Below are 18,486 nucleotides of genomic sequence, written 5' to 3'. Positions count from 1 at the left end.
TGGTTTTGCCTTCAGTGTCTGACATTTACACTTTGCTACTACAAAACATACTGTTGTAACCAACAACACAACTAAAGCATTTCTCTTAAAGGTACCTTCATTATTAAAGCCACAATATGTAAGATGTTTGTAATAAATTATCCAAAAACCACTCGCACAGTTTGATACATGAACTGCTTTTGTAGACTTGCATTATCCTAAATTAGTTTGATACATGAACTGCTGTTGTAGACTTGCATTATCCTAAATTTTCCAAAGATTTGTAAATCCACTATTTTAAAGGGGACAGAGAATGAAAAACCATTTTTACCTTGTCTTTGTTGAATAATGGTAGTCTACCCACATTCACAAACATACAAAAAGTGCTAGACATGCTAAACATCTCAGTCTCATAGAAATTCCTCTTTTAGAAATGTCAGCCAGAAAACGGCCCAATCTGAAAAAATTGATGCTTATAACATCACAGGCATCTCACTGCCCCTCCACTTTAAAATAATTGGCTACATTTTTTGAGTGGCAGCAAAGTCAGCCAATCAGTAATGAGATTGCAAGTTAAGCCAGTAGGGGAGCCAAATAGGTGCAAAACCACTTGTTTAAAATCCCCCACCCTAATAGAGCTATCTGAGAGAGGTTTTTAGGAAGCTTCTAAGGCATTACAGACCCCCCCAAAAAAATTGTCTACATGTCACATCACAGAACAAGGATAAATACCTCGTTCAATCATTCTATTTCACCTTTAAAGAAAGAACATGGGACAAACGCTTATGTAAAAGACAAACTGGAGGTGTATAATTAGTGTTTATATAGGTGCTATATTAGTGTTTTAAAGTAAACATGCTTACAACATGAGAAATAAGCGATTAGCCAACAGGCTAATATGCAAAACGGATATAATTTACACAATGCGCTATTCTCTTCTAATTTTAACAATGCATGTTTTCTGAGGTTCTTTTGTCTTGGGAAAATTTGTTAAACTATGTAATTTCTATGTTTTGATGGCCGAATGACCAATAGGTTTAAAGTGCACGCTCTGGATGTCTATCCTTCACAGCCTCGGTTTGAAATCAACATGGCCGATGACTACTGAATAAGGGGTGATTCACATATTACGTGTTTTGCGCGCTCAAGTTTGTTATTTCAAATGTAGGCGCGCTGTATGGGACGCACTCATTTTTTCCAGGCGCGTCCACACCGCATCGAGTTAAAAACATCTCAACTTTTCAGAATGCCGCAGGTCATGTGACGAGAACAAACTGACGGTCGCGTTGTCGGCGTAGTTTTAGATGCGAAATGTGAACCACCCCTAGGGCGTATTGTTATTGTGTTTTTTGTGTAAAAGCAATCTCTAGTGGTGAAAATCTACATATTGTGGCTTTAATAAACTTGTGTAATTTGACCCTTAACAATATGTATTTTATAAAGTGCTATATAAATAAACAGGGGGTGGAGTCAGCAATATAGGCGGAGTTAAGCATTTAATAGTAATATTGATGCCACAATTATCAGCTTGAAGATTCAGCCCTACTTCTGTTATTACCTAATATATATATAACATGCTATTACCTTCATTATATATGAAACGGGAGAGTAAATCTTCACCACGCCAGTCGCAATCATGGAGATGGAGCAGGACTTGATTGACTTGATTATATGAGATGAAGCTTGTTTAGCTCCTCACCTCTGTTCTTTTTAGTGTCTCGTAGAAGATTTTAAGAGCACAAACAAATCAGCGTGATTGAGCGTGTCATCTGAAATCAGAGCCTCTCTCTCTTATGTTTTAGCACTCGTTGTCTGTCTCTCTCTTTCTTTCTCTCTCTCTCTAACGCCACATGTCTGTTTGTCAGGTGGATTTGTATGTTTATTAAATAAACTGCCCGTCTGCAGCACCCTGCCATTATCTCTATGTGTCTGTGGAGCACTGAGGCTCCTGCAGACAGGAAGCCAATCCCTTAGACTCATCTGCTGAGAGAGAGAGAGAGAGAGACAGACAGACAGACGTGAAGAGAGAGAGAGAGGAAGACGGCGGTCAGGCCATTCAAATGTCTGGATTGGACATGTTTGGAATGTCTTAGTGAGTCGAAATGTCATGAATTGTGTGTTTGCGCGTGTGAGTCTGTGCGCGTGTGAGCTAGCCAAGCTCTTGTTAAAGATGAATGTGGTTTATGTGCTTTTATATGTCTGGGTGTGTAGTGTTTGTTCCTAAATTTGTGTGAATGTGTGTTTCGGTAGTTGTGGCGGTTGGTTAAGATCTGAGAAAAGGAAACGGGTGTGATTTTTACAAAGATCATTTTCCTAACTCACGCACACAAACACACACAGACACTTACACACTTGTATATGTGGTTTATAGGGACAGATAGACATAAAGGCTATTATACTGTACAAAATATAATGTATATACTGTCACCTTTCCGTTACCCAGTGGTTCTCAAACTGGGAGCTGTAAAATGGTGCTGGGGGCCCAGTTTTATGACATTTTTATAAAGTACATTTAATTTATAATAAATTATGTGTAATTAAACCTCAGAAAAATTGCAATGGGAAAATAGCAAAACAAATATTTTGTAAAATTCAAGTTAAGATTTATGTCATGAATTTTCTCTGGGTGGGCCTTGAAGGGATGCATGCAGAAAATTATGAGAACCACTGCTCTCACAGAAAACTTTTGCCATTTTTTAATTTATAAAAAGTTAAGATTTTGTGCTCTTTATGCCATTTGAGACACTACTGTATGTTTATGTTGTTATACAAATTTGTTATATCACAGTTTTAGTGGGGACACACCAAACGCAAATTCAACGTTTTGAGTGAGTAGATTACATACAATGTCAATGCAAAGACGTCAATAGATGGGAACTCGTGCAAATGATGCAAATTGGGTGGCGTGATTGCTAGGAGTGGGAGCAAAAATTGATTCATCAAGCTATCGCAATTCTTTTAAAAAAGATCAATTGGTTTACCTCAGAATCTATATATATTTAATTATTTTACTTTTCCAAAGAGGAGACGTTACCGCTTTAAATCCAACAAAGGGCAAAACGTATTTGTTATTGTCTGTAATAGATGACGTCGTATCTGTTTCAAGCTGGCGTGAGAAGCAAAATGTGACCTCACATTGCTAAGAGAATCAAAACGTTTTGCACATTTTGCGTGTGAGCACATTGTGTGTCTCTCGATGAGATTGTTGTGCGTTCACGTTACATGCATTAAAGGTCTTCACGGAGGACCTGGGACCCATACGATTCTGGGTCCGTCTCAATTTAATTACAGCCCTAGCGATTGCTGTGAAAATTTGCCTTAAACACGTCTTCGCGCAAGTTGAAAATATTCAACTCAAGCGAAAGTTAAATCCCTTGAGTAATCTAGAGCGAGGAACGCAATGCTTCGTGTTTGTTGTGTACGTAGCATAAGACTGATTGTGTCACAGCAGCATGACTGTAGGCTAGTAAGGCCGTCCCGATTCAAAGGATGCTTAAAATGCAGCCACAGAATGCGTCCATCTTCCTCTGGGCTGTGAAGGTTAAAACAAATTGATCTTTCACAGCCTAGGCTCAACATTTATTGCGCACTTGTAATGGCTGAATATTTTAAAGGGAAAGTTTGGCCAAAAATGATATTAAACCCATGATTTACTCACCCCCAAGCTGTCCGAGTTGCATATGTCCATCGTTTTTCAGACAAACACATTTTTGGATATTTTAGAAAATGTTTTAGATCTTTCAGTTGATTAAATGTAATGTTACGGGGTCCACCCATAGTCCACGACCTTCAAGTCCAAAAAAGTGCGTCCATCCTTCACAAATTAAATCCAAACGGCTCCAGGATGATAAACAAAGGTCTTCTGAGGGTAATCCGCGTGGTGGTGTTGTAGAAATATCCATATTTAAAACTTTATTAACGAAAATAAATACCTTCCGGTTGCACCACCATCTTAGTCGCGTCCGCATTCAGGATGAGAGCTTACGCAGCCTACGGAGGCTACTCTGCTGCTGCTCTGTGCCCCCGCCCTCCGAATTTGTCATACGTCACTAAGAAAAGTGCGTACACTACGCTAATACTCTCTCCTGAATACAGAGGAGTCTAAGATGGCGGCGCTACCAAAAGGTATTTATTTACGTTACGTTAGTTTTAAATATGGATATTTCTACAACAACATCACGCGGATTACCCTCAGAAGACCTTTGTTTATCATCCTGGAGCCGTTTGGATTTAATTTGTGAAGGATGGACGCACTTTTTTGGACTTGAAGTTCGTGGACTGACCCCGTAACATTACATTTAATCAACTGAAAGATCTAAAACATTTTCTAAAATATCCAAAAACGATGGACATATGCAACTCGGACAGCTTGGGGGTGAGTAAATCATGGGTTTAATATCATTTTTGGTCGAACTATCCCTTTAAAATAAACATTTAAAACCTTTGTTAAATAAAAGTGCACATTTTATGAAAAATTGTCATTGTTTTAGTATTATAAAATATATTGTGTATTAATATATTATTCCGTGTATGTTGCGTTTTACTTTTGTATATTTCTGAGATTGGTTAATTTGATTTTCTGTTGGTTACACTCTAAAAACAAACAATGCTAAATAGCACTAAAAGTGGTTCACTGGCTCATTATCATAGGGGAACCATTTTAAGTGCTAATATCGCACCTTTGTAGCATCTGTGTAGCACCATATTGTGCTATATAGAACCATATCTGGTGTTATAGTGGTGCTATATCACCCCCGGATGGTTCTTCATAGATGCTTTACAGGTGCTATATAGCACTAAAAATGGTTCCCCTATGATTATGAGCTTTAAGTGCTATTTAGCAACCCTTATCTACATCAACGTGTCATATTTCCTCAAATAAAATCAGTATTTTTTCTGGTTACATATATATTTATTTACACATTTATTTGGTTCCATAAATCAGAAATGTTTCTGCTGTGTCCCGGTGACAGCCGTGGTGGCGTGTACAGCAGGTGATAACTGTGCAGCCTTCATAGGCTAGACAGTCTCATTTCGGTCCTCTTCATGGACTTCAGAGGCTGTGACCTTCAAACAACGAGTCCTCACCTCTGAAGGACACGGCTACTGTTTACATACCAGCCCTAGTGTTGTTTTTTACAATATTGCAAACCTAACACACAAATATGTAGAAAAAAAATGTGCAGCAGGGCACAATATCGACTTCTATCCGTCTTGTTTCTGTTATATAAACTGTACCCTATACTCTAGCTCAGTTCTTTTGGTATGTGCTCTTTGGTTTGGTTTCCTTGGCTTAATGTGATGGGGAGAAATTGAGAGTCAGAACAAAGATAAGAGGAAAAAAACAGTCATTGAGTATAGACTGATGTTCTTCACTCAGGTGTGTGCTTAGACAAGAAACAGAACACATACTAGAGAGTTCACTCAAGTGCAGCTCTGAACATCACACAGAGACACAGCTGGCCTCCGCTGACAGCGACTCCCTCCAGAGAAGAGCGAGAGAGAGAGAGAGAGAGAGAGAGAGAGAGAGAGAGAGAGAGAGAGAGAGAGAGAGAGAGAGAGCAGCCACCTCAGGGTGCGTGTGTTCTTCCTCTCAAAGGAAAGAGAAACGTTTTTTGGAAGGATAAAAGATGCCAGGGTCAGACACAGGAAATGTGTTTTGTAATATCATGGCAGATGTTTCGTGTATACGGATTTTGTAAATAGCAGGCCAGTAAAAAAGAAAATACAGCAGACGGCTGTCTGTGTGCCGTTTTAGTTCTTTTAGTGACATGAATGCTTAATAACTTAAGCCAACTGGATATAATGACCATTAGCAGATGTTCACTGCTACAAAAATCACTTAGAAACTCAGTCGTTTTTCACCTTTTAAAGATTTATGTTTCTCGTCGAGAATAAACAAAAGTCAATGAGGTCATTATAATCACGTTTTTTCTAAAGTTTGCTTATTTTATGGTGTCTGAGCTCTGCTAGATTCTGGAACCTGAAAGGTTTGATTTAGAAGCCTTAAGGGCCATTCACATTATAACCATAACTACAACGTTAACTATAATGATAAGTACATTAGCGTCCACATCACCGGACCATAATGATAAATTGATGCTAATTCGCTCACGCGTGCGGCACTTGCACAAATCACTTCTTAATGGAATTAACTAACACTGAGAATTTTTTTTGTCGCTGAATATGTAAATATGCTGTTGTTGTTGCATTTACACATCGAGTAACTCTAAACAGTGAATCTAGTAGTTTGTGTAATCTAATTTTCTTACCTTTTGGCGTAGTCAATGTGGTAGGAAAAAGGCATTACTTAGGGAATTTCACAGCAACTGCATCAGCGCTGGATACCCGAGGTGATTTTATGTTATAGACCTCCGCAACGACCTTGTCCACTTTCATTTTTAAGAGCCCCTGCACTGGGGTGGTCTTTAGAATGGGTAAAAAAATGTCTTTGTTTTCTTGCTTTGAAACTAAAATAGTAGTAGGGCTGTGTTGAAAAAATCGATTCACCGATTCTGAATCGATTTTCATGTTAATTTCTAAAGATCGATCCTTAACTCCTTCAGAGAATCGATTTAATAATTAATAACTTAAACTTGCCGCGTCATTGAATTCACGCATGCGCGCGAGGTGGAAGGACATTAAAACAACGAACATAGCGGTCAGTAACGTTAAGCAAGCGGTTGTTTTGAAAACTCTTGAAACGCTCAAAACGCGATCTATATGTAAAATATTCCAATGAACGAGTTATTTGTGTTATTTTTATAATAAGCGCCAGTGAATATAATAAGCGCTCGCTCGCTCTCTCTCTCCCTCCCTCTGTGCTCATGCAGCCGGTCTCTGACGAGCAGAGGTTTCTTGAAGCGCGCACAACTGGTCGCCAAATAAAGAGTTCTTCTTGCACATAATGCTAATAGTTGTAAAGTTTTCTGAACTTTAAGCAAGCTAAGACAAAACTCGCGTTTATATCAGTGACACGTGCGCTGCTGGAGCGGTGTAGTTTGACGCCTAATTCACTTAACTGTGGTGAGCAGTTAAAAGCTATAGTGAGTGGCAAATAACTGCACATTTTTATAATCCAAAAACAATATAAACTGAAAAACATGTATACCATGAAATATACAGTTACCGTGAAATAAAATGACTCATTCTGTGGAATAGATTTTTGGTCATTCCGCCCACCCCTATCTGGCACCATTTTGGGCTTTTTTCAAAAACACTTATCTAAATCTTGAAGATTGGATCGATTCGAATCGAACAATGATAATTGATTCAAGATCTTGAGAATCGGAATCGAATCGATTCTTGAAATTTGAATCGAAACCCAGCCCTAAACAGTAGTTTTAATTTGCACGTATCATGGTCAAATAAGTCCATTGCTGCCATAAGTATATATTATTAAACAATTATACATGCTAGCACAAAGTATAACATAAAATGCGAATGTGTTAAACCTTAAAGGACCTTTAAATATTAATTAATATTTACTTTTTTATTAATTTATTTAAAAATATTGGTGGGGTGAGAGCATGAACTTTTAAAAGATGAAAAATAAGGACCACCCTAGCGTGCACTTTAAGTTTAAATAGATTTGATTGGCTGTCAATGGTTTATCGTTCATCAGATGGAGAAAAAAATCGATCCCAACAATATTGTTCATTGTATCTTTATCGCTATAGTTGTGATGTGAACTCCGCTATTCTCTTTAATATAAAATGATAAATATATATATATATATATATATATATATATATATATCCCTTTAACGGCCCTTTAGTCGCAGGTGCACATTATTATAACTTTACATTTCGTGACTTTTCTGTGTGTGCGCTTGTGTTTCTCTTTTAGTTTCTTTATTTTCATTATTATGTGCTTTTTATGTTCAGTTTTATGTTACTGATCAGTCTGTCATGTGTTCCCAGGGAATACAATACTAATAAAACGTGTACCTTGCACGCAAGTAAGTCGCTTTGAATAAGCATCTGCCAGATGCATAAATTTAAACGTGTTGTAAATGGCTGCGGTCCTGTTTACAGTTTTTAGATTGAAATGCTGCTATTTTAACACAATTTATAGGATTTTAGTTGCTTTCTTGCCAATAAAACCCATCTGATTACTCACATTATTCTTAATATTTTTGTACACCAGTGCTTTAGAGATTTAGAAACAGTAGACTAGGGTTTTATTGTTTCATCTCTGCCTGCAGGCAGAAGAAAAATCATAGTGGAAAGGAACTGGTTAGGCATTAGCCAAAGGAAGGTGAAAAGCAAAGAAAGACAGTAAAAGCTTGTTAATTATTTCATATTTCCTCTGAAAACATGTTGAGCATGCAGGAACTGCTCCAGAGAGTTGGTTATCTTGTTGAAACATTGATGAAGACAGTAGATGTGCTCCAAAACTTGGTTATCTGCCTACAGAAGCAGCTGTCTCCTATTGCGGCATCATTACTGGAATGTGAACTCATAATAAGTGAGCGATTTGGAGCTTTGTCGTACGATTAATACAACTCGCTCAATAAAGCGTGACGCGAGGCAAACAATGCAATGCTCTGTATTTTGTATAACTGCTTTTGGTGTTATGTTAAAGATTTCTCTCATCCCCAATCTTTGGATTTATTTTTGGCTTGCAGCAGTGCACTGTGGGATTGGTTTCCAAATGAGGTATCTTAGTAGGCAGCATAATGAAGATGCTTGTGTTTTGAAACAGACCTAAGTGGTTTTAAATGCCTTAAAATGTTCCCTCTGTAGGCAGCTCACAAAGGTTTTGGGTCAGAATAGCTATAAATATCTCAGTGGGCTTTCATGGCTTTCAGAGGCTCCAGTAAAGGGACTGGCTTTGATTGGATAACATTTCAGCTGTTGCACCCAGGGGTAGACGGGCTGACTTAAATCTCCTTGCTGTTTGAGTGAGATTTCTGGACATACTTGAGATAGTCCGCCCCTTTTCAGATCTTTGACATTTTAAGGAGGGCTCCAGTTCTCTTGGATTCCTGTACTGTACCTAAAGCTGCATAAGTCAGCCTTGTTCATACAGGTGTTTGGGTGATATTTGTTCCTCTGCAAATAAAATGTTTATGAACTCCGTACTGATCCTTAAATGGGCCACAGCAGGAATCACACACAATAAACGGCAGCAGCTTTTTGGCCCAAATGTTTTTCGAGGATTTGACAGGTTGATCATCAAAGTCTTTAATAATCAGCTTGTGACTGACAGCTGCTATCTAATCCAAAGAGCAATAAAAATTCAGGTGTCATATTTTCCCCAGCTTCTGATGGTCTTTTGAAGACAAGTGATTTATAAATTTGTGTTTGAGTTATATTATTAAATGCAATATTTTTTCTTTAAACTGCTCAGTTGTGATAATCTGTTTTTGTTCCGTCTGGTGTAATGAATTGTTTTAATCCACCTTAAAGGGACACTCCACTTTTTTGAACATTTTTTAACACAACCAACATATGATGAAAAAAATTCTCATTAAACCAAAGTAGTCTCATTAGACATGCCGTTTTGATTCTCTTATCAATGTGATGTCACATTGATAAAGCCCCGCCCACTTACAGTCCTGCCTTTCCACATTTTCCGCTCACAGCGAGTTGTACGCTGTCCACAAAATAGTGATAATACTATTGTCTCGGACTGTATTATTCAGATCTATTTTAATGGAAAGTGCTCACTGTTTGTTTGTATGGGAGTGAGGAGCTGTGGCTCATTTGCATTTAAAGGAAAAGACATTAAAACAGCGGGCCCAATTTTGTCGAAATTGCCAAGCGCACTGCCTAAAAGGGTTGTTTCTATTTTCATAATGAGTAATGGGTGTGTTTTGGTTAATAAACCAATGAGAGTTGTGCCTGGCACCATGCCTAATCCCTATTTAGAAAGCGGAATTTGCAAACTGAAAAACTAAGCGGAGGAAGAAGACCACCAGTTTAAGATTAATGTTAAAAAAATTTGTTGCTTTTTTGTATTGAAAATCTAATTTTTTTATTAAAACCTTTAAAAGCCGTTTTTTTAGTCATGAAAGTAAGACTGTTAATTGCTGTAAATGTATTGATATCCTACATAATCATTTACAAACGTGCGTAGAGCTGTTTCAGCACTCTGACAGCGCCATGGGATTTTTAAAAGGCATTACTTAAAAAGATTTCTTATCTCACCATATCCACAGGTACAGAGTCATCATATACAATAAATCCGTGGGGTAGCATTAAAAAAAAAACATTTAAAAACAGATGCATTTTGTTTAGAGCAAAGCATTTTTTACTTACCAGGCTGTGGTGAAGCAGCTCTTTAAGCCTTCTAACGTCTTATCTGTCCTCATTTATGTCCAAGAGACTCTGTAATTATTCCTCTACATTTGAATGCTTTACTTTTTCATATTTAAAAGCTTTTTTGTGCTGCTGCGCATTCATCTATGTGATAAGCAAACCTGCATTGTCGTCTCGTTTATAGGCGCATATTTCTAACGCGCTCATTAAATAACAAAAACAATATTACGCCATAGACTTTAGGCTAGGTTTAAGTTGGTCAATGGCGTAGTCCAGGGGTTTTCAAACTTTTTGTGTGTGTGGACCACTATTTGTAATCAAGAATTTTCGCGGACCACCTCACATTACTCATAATAAAATATGTCTACACAAAGTCCTGAATTTATCTGCACCTCTAAAGGTTTACTAGGCTTACTAGCACTAAAACTATAACTGGTCATCACATCAGTACTACAGATTCTTAAAAAATATATATTTTTCTTAAAAAAAAATATTATTTTATATTTAATTTTGCCTTAACACGGACCACCTGCAGTACCCACATGGACCACTAGTGGTTCGCCGACCACAGTTTGGGAATGGGCGGCGTAGTCTATTTTGGTTGCCTCAAAATAGCAACGCGCCAACAATGCACCTGAACACACCTTGTTTTCAGACCAGAATGCCCATGGGCGCAAAACTGGGCGCAAATGCATTTGCTATTTAAACAACGTGGCGCTAAATGTGAAAATGATATGACATGAAAATTGCACCGGGTGTATGATAGGGCCCAGTGTGTTTTTGCTCCCACCCAAATAGGTGCATTTTACATGCTATAACAAATGATCTGTGGTGTATTTTGAGCTGAAACTTCAGACACATTCTGGGCACACATGAGATTTGTATTACATCTTATAAAAAGGCCAATAATAATCAGCCTATAACTGATGATGTTAATAGAGGTTGTATTATTAAAGTTGTTTCAAACCAAGAACATTCCTTTACCCTAATTCACCCGCGTCCTATCAAAGTTACCATTTTGCAAAGCTTTGCAAGTTAGTTATGTTCTTCATAGTGTCAACTAAAGACTGGCTGTCTGAACTTCTGAAATCTAATTGGGCTCAGTGTGAGTTTCTCAGACTGTGTGTGCGCATGAGTGCTGACTGTGCAGAAAAGTCGTTTCTACCTTTATGGTTTGATCGGTCACGTACGTCCGTACATAAACTTACAGAATCTCCCGAGACGACTTCTACCCACCGGCTGTCCTTTTAAAAGACACAGAGTTATGTCCTTGTTTCTCCTCTGTGTGTGTATCAAGGGAAGAAGTGTTACGCTAGAAGTGAATGAATTAACATCTTGCTCCAGATTAGAAGGATTTTTGTTTAAAGCCTCTTATTTCACACACTTCAACAAACACCCTTGTATGTTTGCTTGGGTGTCTTTGTAGGGTAATCGCTTTTTTGGTAAATATTTTAAGTAAACAAAGCTTTTCCCTGTAATGTATGAATACATTACATAGACATAAATGATGTTTTAGGGACGGTTGGACATTTGTTTACACCATAATTGATATACGGCATATTTAAAAATTCTATTTTAAGTCTGTGAAACAAATATTGCAGTAGTAATATCTCAATGGTCACGCAACATGGAGTGACCAGTGACCATTAAAACTCAAAATGACAACAATGTCAATATAAATCTACCATAAAAGTACCATAAATGTTTTATGTAAGGAACAAACTAAATTCAAGTCATAATTTACTGATGCTACTCTGTTTAACACAGCAGAAATAATGTGTTTTAAATGACAAGTGGGTTAGTAAAGAGTGACAGAATTGTTTGTTTTTGATGATCTGTTTCTTGAATATGTCTTTAGTGTTTATCAGTTCTAAGCTTTTTTAAATAAAACAGATGTTTGAGAAAACATTAATCGATTGAATATTTATAAATTTTTCTGTCAGTCTCTTCCAGAAAAATCTTGCAGATTTAACGTTCATGCTGGTGAAATCCACTGCCTAGGGGAGACATTTTAGATAGTTTCAAAATGTCTATAGCCCTGTGACTCTGAAAAAGGTTTTAATTATATTGAATTTTGTGGGTGAGGTTTCATTTCTCTGTCTGAGATGACCCCTGATCCTCTAATGCAGCTCTGCTGAAGGCAATCACAGAAATGAATTCATAACTCTCTCTACTCAACCCGTACAACCACTCAGATTTATTATCATCTATACTTTTGTTTTCTATTTGTAAAATTTAATATATATTTTCTTCCTTGATGTTTGTAAGCAATAGTACACCTTTATAGTCAAAACATCCATTTCCAAAATTGAATAAATGTATATTTTCTGTGTATCTTTGGCTAAGTGATCGAAACACTGGCTGTGATGAACTTGTATTCATTTGCTTCCAATTCAATTTTGGGATCTACCCGCATTCACTTTTTCTCTGTGTTGTGTTCCTCTTTTTAATTGATGATATCGTCACTCTCCGCATTAATATTTTGTGTTTGTCGCAAGTACTCATTACTGACATTACTACACACTAGTGGTGTGTCGATGCGATACTGCAACCGAATTATGTTATATTTTTTTGACAGCAGACGTGGGCCACAGAGAATTGGGATGAAGGGCCGTATATGGCATGCTGGTCGGTAGTTTTAGACCACTGCTCTAAAAGTTACACAATACACCTTTAAACATACACCTTCAGGGCCCTATCTTGCACCCAGCGCTATTGACTTTGTCAGTGACGCATGTATCATTCGTATTTTGCACCGTGTACTTTGGGGTTGGACTGCTTGCGTTTCTTGGGTTCGATCTCAAAGCCCCCAAACCGCCTTCAACACTTTCAGCGGTGAGGGTGGACGCAGCGATGTCCTCTGCTGGCGTCAGGTCATGCGTGGAGGCAGATCCACATCCCGTTACACGGCCTGCCCGATTTATGCTGGCAAGCTTGGGATTCCCCCGTCTTCTGACATCATTGTAGCACTTGCGGCGCAACGTCCTGGGGATGCCAGCTGATGACACAATTGTGGCTATTTCCTCTCACACCTGTTTACCCTACGCTGATTTGGGCGGGTTTCTCCCATCCCCATACAAAACAACTTCTCTGTCTTTGACTGCTCTTACAAGAACGTCGGTCTCCTCGGCTGTGAACCGCTCATGGTGTGCGCTGGTAAATCCGTCATAATAATAGCAACCCGCCATGGAACTTGCGCCCTTGCGTTTAAAGGGAATGTTGGATAGCGTTCTGATTGGTTTATTTGACGTTACGCCCAAACCACACCTATGAATAATGAACCTACTTCAGACCAACCCCTTATTGATTTGCGCCTGGCGCAAGAGTTATTTTTCCCGCCGGGAAAATAGCAACAGCACCCAAGATGCGCCCACACAGTCACTTGCGTTTTGCGCTTCACACTTGCATTTCAGATCATTAAAATAGGGCCCTCAAAGTTTTTTAAATCATGGGAAACATTTTAGTTAAGTTTTTCCCAAATTTGTAGTTCAAAGATAAATATGTCTATGACTTCGGTCATCAGTCTTTTCTTTCGCCCATACAGTACCTTTCACTTTTTTATTGGCCCCTGATCGACCCATGGAGTTTTGCGGTCTGGACCTCTGCCACAAGCTTTTGTGCGAGACTATGTGGAGCAAGGTATTCTGGGTAATTGATTTTCGATTGGGAGTGAAGCAAAAGGCAGACTCCTGCTGGTCCATCTACCTGACCATTGAAAAAGTGTGCGTGTGTGCGCCTGTGTCCTCATAGCTTGCATCCCTTGACTTCAAAGTCTTCCCGTCTCATAAGAGGATTGCGAGTAAGATTTTTACCATTTGCCAATGCCTACATATAAAAATTGTAGATTTGACAGTTGTCACTTCTGTTGTCTTTATTTAGACAGAGAAATAAGGCCTGTTTCGACATGTCTTTAATTAGCGCATCTTCACAAGGTTTTTTGTATCATAACAGCTGTTCACACAATCTGGGTCTTTAGTTCACCGATAAAGCTGCTGAATTACAATCTCATCCGCTGTGCTCACAATCATTTATTATTATTCACTATTAATTAAGTTTTATCGTTCTCACCATTTTGTTCAGACGCACTCGCTCTCTTTTACACTTTGAAGGGTTAATGCCACTCATTTCAATTGGATAATTTCTGTAATTTTCAGTTTTCTGCTTCGCTTCGTCAGTTATACAGACAGATAATCACGTTGACAGGCTATGTGTGTGTTAAGAGTGTGAAGCTTCTAGTCTTTGGTGACAAAGGGAAAAAAACAGGAAGATGGTTACGGACTATTCTTGCTGCTTAAGTGCTCATGTGACCTTTAAAGAACAGCCTCCACACTTTAACTGCATTTGTGTGTGTGCGTGTCTCAAACTTCACTATACTTTGGCTGAAAAACACTGTTAAATTTTAACGTCTGGGAACATTTCACTTTCTGACTAAAACGGTCTTGCTTTAAAATGTGTGTGTGTGCTTCAAGCACATTTTGAATAAATCTCATTGTATTAGGTGTATTAGCTGTTCAAACTATGAAATTTTATTCCAGAGCCCTTCTGAGGACAAACGTTAACTCCAAACACACTCAATTAATTTTGACCAGCTGCTTTTTAAAATCAATTTAATGGATGTACTGTACGCACTGTACAGTCAGTTCCCTTCAGCTTCACAAAGGTGCCTTAGCAGTGTAACCACAAATGTAGGTCATCGTTTTAACTATTGACATTTTCCACTTATTATTTCCTATTATGGTTGGATGGTAAAAAGGAAAAGGTCATGTTTTTTTAAAATTACGAATGTTTTTGATGTAAAAAAATACTAATTTTTATAAATGGTCCTTGAAGAGAACATTGTAAAATAGTAAAATAATATATGTGTGTGTGTGTATGTATTTTATACCTAGGGTTTTAAACTTTTTATAATTGCAATTTGTATATTTATATGTATATCGACGAATTGGCTACACTAATGGCGCATTTCCATTGCATAGTACCCACCGTGGGGTACTATGCAATGGAAAAGCGCCATTAGGGGGTTTGTACACCAAAGCATTTAAATGTGTCTGAAAATGCCAGCCAGATGCCAACTGTGGGCACCTGCCAGTGTTTTTTAACTGGGCACTGTGGTTTCTATGATACTTCTGTTTTGTTTATCAGTCTTTGTACAATGCGCCAGTTGGTAGTTGTGGTATTTGTCCAGCCCCTCCTCCACTTTGATTGGATGGCCAAGTGAAAAGTGACAGGGAGGAGCTATGCGTTCGCCCAAAGTTAAACACTTTTAAACTCTGGGTGCTCAGGGCTAAGCCGCAAAAAATGCAGAGCGCCATTGGAAACAATTGAAAACAAACTGTACACCGTCCGCAGGCGTAAACACTTGCCCCCTTAGGTGTGTACATGCCCTCTTTAGAGTAGTGCCTAATGCATAAACATAAAGAAATACATTTTAAATTCTAATGTATTTGTACTGCAGCTACTTTTACAATAAATCTTGTTTCATAGCAGCTTCACAAGGAATCCTACATTATAACCCCCCAAAAATTTGATAAAGGGGACTGTAATAAGAAAAACACACTAGAAAGGAAATATAAAGGATTATGAAATGTATGTAGCAAGAACTGAGAGACAAATACCTAATAAATAAATTGTACAATTTTCTCTGAATTTTTCTGGGGACCACCAAGTACCCCTGGGGGTCACTGGATGCCAGTTTGTTTTATTGTTTTATGCTATATATACATTTGTGCATGGCAGACACTTTTATCCAAAGCAACTAACAGTGCATTCAATCTATACGTTTTATCAGTATGTGTGCTCCTTTAGATTTGAACCCATGACCTTTGAACTACTAACGCAATGCTGTACCAGTTAAGCTAATTTAATTTTGTGTGTATGTAGGATCAGGTTACATATTCCACTGTCTGTTCTCCAGTATTAGTTAGTTGTCGTGTAATGTTGTTTTTTCTTTGGAGCACATTGTGTTTTGCTCTGTCCTTTGCCTTGTGTTTGCTGGTTCTCAGTAAATGCCTTTCTAGTCACACATACTCAGACGTCAGTGACAAATCTGCAGGTTGCTTCCAGCGGTACCCTGGGCTGGACACTCAATATAACCAGTAGCCAATGAATAATGAAAGAAGCCTGTCTACATTCTTCACTTACAGCGAGTATACTGTAGATGAGTAAAAGTGGTATTGCAGTATACAGTATTGCCAGCTGTTGAATCATCTTTGTGTATGAGTGTTGGATGAGGCGTTTGTATGTGTTTGTGTGTGTGGGTATTAGCTTTGCTAAATAACAAAGAGACATTTTTTCCTATGCCAACACAAACCTGATTATATTGCTGTAAAGTCCTGAATTTATTATTTTTTAAACATGGGGAAAGTAACGCAATATTCAACTACTGTACATGCTCTCTCTCTCTCTCTCTCTCTCTCTTTCTCTCTCTCTCTCTCTCTCTCTCTCTCTCTCTCTCTCTCTCTGTATGTACAGTCCCTCGCAATAGGTTGATTTTCACGAAATCCAGACTTAAAAGGTATCCAGTATCAGAATTTTTAAAAGCCCTTGAAGCCATTTTTTTGCACATAAGATTAAGGTCTGAACGTACTACAACCATTATTTTTAGAGGATTTAAAAAATATTTTTATAGAATTATTTACATTTTTTAGATTATCATTATAAAAAATTATCATTACCGCAACATGATATTACATTAAATAGATGTATAACAAGCTCATATTTCGGTAATGAGAACTAAAACGTTTTCTAGGTTGTATGACAAACAAAATTTTACTTTTATCTGGAGAGAAAAAATAAGAACTGCTTACCTGGTAGCCATCTTGAGTGTCACAGTCATTTATGTCCCTTCCAACTATATATTTTTTTAAATGTTAGTTCCTTGAGGGCTTAAACAATGATTGAAAACTGTTGCCGAGGATGAGAAAATTGCTCTTGGACACATTTATATTCCTTATTATTGTCTCTACATTTACCAATGATCACCACATGTTTCTTTACTGTAAATGTTTAGAGTATAACATGCACTGAAGCTTGTTATTTTTTAGATTTTTTAATTATAAATATTTCCATGTCAAAGAACCAAAATCCAGTCATGGACACATTGCGGTAATGAAAAATTTCCCCTTTAATGTGGAAAAAAATTGGTTTGTATGATGTCATTTGAAAACATGTGCAAAGTAGTACATGAAGAGATGTTTGTAACTGTATGCTTCTTATTTTGATACTCTTACTTTGCATTTACTTTTTAAATCAAAATGTTTCATGACATCTCATAAGTCTAATTTCGCGAGAATCACCCAATAGCTTTTTTGTGTTAGGCTGGAGTATAGTAGTGTATAGCATTTTTAAAACATCTAGGGCTGGATAACGATTAATCGTGATTAATCGATTGTAGAATAAAATGCAATCAATTTATCGCGATTAATCGTTATACAGCCCTAATTTTTACACAACAAAGCTATTTTTTTAAATAATGAACATTTTAATGTGAAGTTATGCCTGTTTTTTCTTGTGTGAAACTTTGTATTGGGTGACATAGCTCTAGTTGAGGGCACGTTTGCCTTTTTAAGTTTGCTTGTGTTTGTGTGTGTTTGCGTATAGTGATTAAAGTGAATGAATGTTTAGGTATAGAGAGGTAATCATCATTAGCATTAACAGACTGCTTCATTAACCAGCCTGACCTTACTGTCTCCATGCACACATACACTCACAGCTTGTCTGATGGGATGAACATCTTTCATCCTCTTTCCACATTCTGTTCGTCAAGTGACTCTCATGTGTATTGAGAGGAAAGACTTTTATATAGCACAGGTGGAGTGAGTGAGTGAGTGAGTGAGTGAGCGAGCGAGCGAGTGAGCATAGGAGTGAGTGTGTGTGTGTGTTTGAGTGAGATAGAGCACTGGCTGGTGTAATTGAAACGCATCTAGAGTGAAACTGTGTGTGAGTTTATTCACAGCTGTTTGCGCTGCTTTAATTGGCTAACACACACGCACTCACTTTCACACACCATGAAAATTGGAGTAATAGCACATTTTGCCATGCATATTAATACATGCACTTATTTTCCATGCTTTGGATTTTACGGTCTGTCACTGCAGGTGACGGCTGTACAAACATGCTTGCACTTGAAGATCCAAAACTTGCAGATTGAGCTCATTTGTTCACATTGAGTATTCAAATGACAGATTTTTCTGTCTGTAAGGCCTTTCGGGACGGATAAACGACTGAAGGAATACGTATGTCA

The 18,486-nt window shown here is 37.8% G+C and overlaps 1 protein-coding gene across 7 annotated transcripts in view; it reads left to right on the top strand.

The window, feature by feature from the left end:
• msi2a (musashi RNA-binding protein 2a) overlaps positions 1-18,486 on the top strand; it is a 197,485-nt gene that overhangs the window by 59,798 nt on the left and 119,201 nt on the right. The window lies entirely within an intron of this gene.

The sequence above is a fragment of the Paramisgurnus dabryanus genome, chromosome 10 (assembly GCF_030506205.2).
Source record: "Paramisgurnus dabryanus chromosome 10, PD_genome_1.1, whole genome shotgun sequence".
Taxonomy (NCBI): domain Eukaryota; kingdom Metazoa; phylum Chordata; class Actinopteri; order Cypriniformes; family Cobitidae; genus Paramisgurnus; species Paramisgurnus dabryanus.
Note: the sequence above shows the minus strand (reverse complement) of the source record. Positions and strands in the feature narration are given on the sequence as shown.